The sequence below is a fragment of the Ananas comosus genome, unplaced genomic scaffold (assembly GCF_001540865.1).
Source record: "Ananas comosus cultivar F153 unplaced genomic scaffold, ASM154086v1, whole genome shotgun sequence".
Lineage (NCBI taxonomy): Eukaryota > Viridiplantae > Streptophyta > Magnoliopsida > Poales > Bromeliaceae > Ananas > Ananas comosus.
This window is the reverse complement of record NW_017893487.1, coordinates 15,224-17,350: the sequence shown is the minus strand read 5'-3', so window position 1 is coordinate 17,350 and position 2,127 is coordinate 15,224. Positions and strand designations below refer to the sequence as shown.

At 34.8% G+C, this 2,127-nt stretch overlaps 1 long non-coding RNA gene across 2 annotated transcripts; it reads right to left on the bottom strand.

Annotated features, from left to right (window-relative positions):
• Positions 1 to 732: 732 nt before the first annotated feature.
• On the bottom strand, positions 733 to 1,787 carry LOC109706150. 2 transcript variants are annotated; one of them, XR_002215092.1, is made up of 4 exons: positions 1,590 to 1,787; positions 1,268 to 1,328; positions 1,116 to 1,170; positions 733 to 867 (listed from the first exon to the last, which is right to left on the bottom strand). It is a non-coding gene; the product is annotated as an uncharacterized LOC109706150 (long non-coding RNA). The 2 variants fall into 2 exon arrangements; XR_002215091.1 differs by lacking the exon at positions 1,590 to 1,787 and having other exon boundaries at positions 1,268 to 1,583.
• Positions 1,788 to 2,127: the final 340 nt, after the last annotated feature.

Genomic DNA, 2,127 nt, shown 5'->3' with positions numbered 1-2,127 from the left:
CGCCGCCTAAAACCCCGTCGGTAAAACTATTTGGTGGCGACAATGTGTCGCCGCTAAAAGTTAGATAATTAGCGGCGACAAACTGTCGCCGCGAAAAATTAGAGAATTGGTGGCGACATGATGTCGCCGCGAAATATTTGGTGGTGACAATTTGTCGCCACTAAAAATTAGATAATTAGCTAATCGGGCTAGTTATAAGGTGGCGACTATTGTCGCCACTATTTTTCTGATCGAAATTTTTTTAAAAAAAAATAATTGGTAGTAATAGATATTATTGATTTAGTATAAATTGCATAAAAATAACCTATAATTATAAAAATTTCTCGTTCTTAAATTTTAACCTTTAATTTAAATTTAATCCTCTCAAAACAAAATTAAACCTAAACACTATGGCTCAAACACCTTAGAACCAATATATATTAAATCTAATTGAATCTCTATAAGTATCTAATCATAAAATTAATCCACATAAATAAGACTGAATCAAACTTTAAATGTAAAGAATAACAAAAATAATCTTATAAGGCAAATAAGAAAGACTGAATCAAACTTTAAATGTCAAAGTATCATTGCATTGTCACCTAATACACCCAATACAACCAAAAAACAAAATACAATAATAGTGTTTTTGTTATTTCCACATGCTATCAAATGTAAAGTTTTCAAAATATGTTAAATTCTTAAACTTGATTGAATACATCACAGTTTCAATATTAAAAATAAATTTCATATATGAGTTTCAACTACAAAATGCTTGTTTGAATTCCAGCCAAAAAATAATAAATTCTAATGACGTTAAACATCTATGATTTACGATAAATCACAGTTTCAATGTTTGATGGAGTATTCGGATCTCCAGCTTCAAACCTACAAGATAAATCGACAGTTTTTTAGAAGAGGTCAAATATATACATAATCAGCAGTTGGTTGATAAGTGCATCCAATCTGGAATAAAACGACAAGAACGATAAAAATACAAAGTCGCTTGTCACTGATCATTGGTTATTTATTCACGAACAAAAAGATGTTCAAAATAAAGCTACTAATATAAGTTAAAGGATTTAGTTTTAAGATAAATCAATTAGAGCATCATATATTTAATGAACCTTACTTACCTCTATTACTTACAAGCTCTACCCGTAATCCGCCAGCTCTTGCATGGTTGATCTCCTGCAATGGAGTTAATAAGTGACCGATAATCTTTCACTAAGCAGGTGAGACAAAAAGTAGAACTTGATTATCAAGCTTAGAAGTTGAATCTGCTTACCGCAATAGCAAAAGCTCGACAAAATTTAGCAAGGTGTTTTTATTTTTCTCCGAGACTCCAACTGATTAAGCCAATGGCCACATAGCATTGCATAGAAATATAAAGAACATAAGAGAAGAAAGAAAGTGGGAGGGCATATTTTTCACAAATAAGAATCCTACTGATAACCTAGGAATAGATAATACAAAATTAACCTTATCATTCTCAACTCAAATTTAAAGGGCACAAACAAGAGCCAGCAGGTGAGACAAGAAGTAGATCTTCTCACACAGAGGAGTTACTTTTTTTAGGTGAAATTTAATTAATTAAAAAAAAAACTTACAACTTTTCAAAGTGACTCATTGTCAATTGGCCTTCCATCTTTACGCGGCTTATGAGTTTCTATGAATATGTGTGCCTGAGATGGTTTCGCTCCATCTTTAGTCTAAATATTAATTGGATTATATACTTTATGTGCCAAGTATAACCTGTTTTTATTTGCCAAGTATAACCTGTAACTGAGAAAAGAGTGTGAAAGCAAGACCACTCGTCTACAGCTAGGGGGGACAAAACCTCACTGCACCCACTCGCCTTCTGTGAACCTGGTCTCTAAGATGAACTCCGACTCCTTTTCCACTCTCAGCAAGCTGCTGTGGAAAACTGTCGTGTCTCGGCTGTCTCCTCGATGCGGCTATGGTCCTCTGCTCTGAACCTCAAAGTCCAACCTCTAGTACAAAAAGAGTTTCAGAGCGGCAGGTCTCCCTAAGCGGCTAAACCACAAGCACCTTTCGAATCAGGTGCCAAACAACCGGGAAAGCTCCATAATCTCGCACAACCTGGCCAACGTATGTCCTATCGAAATGGGGGCGCTGAACGACCGT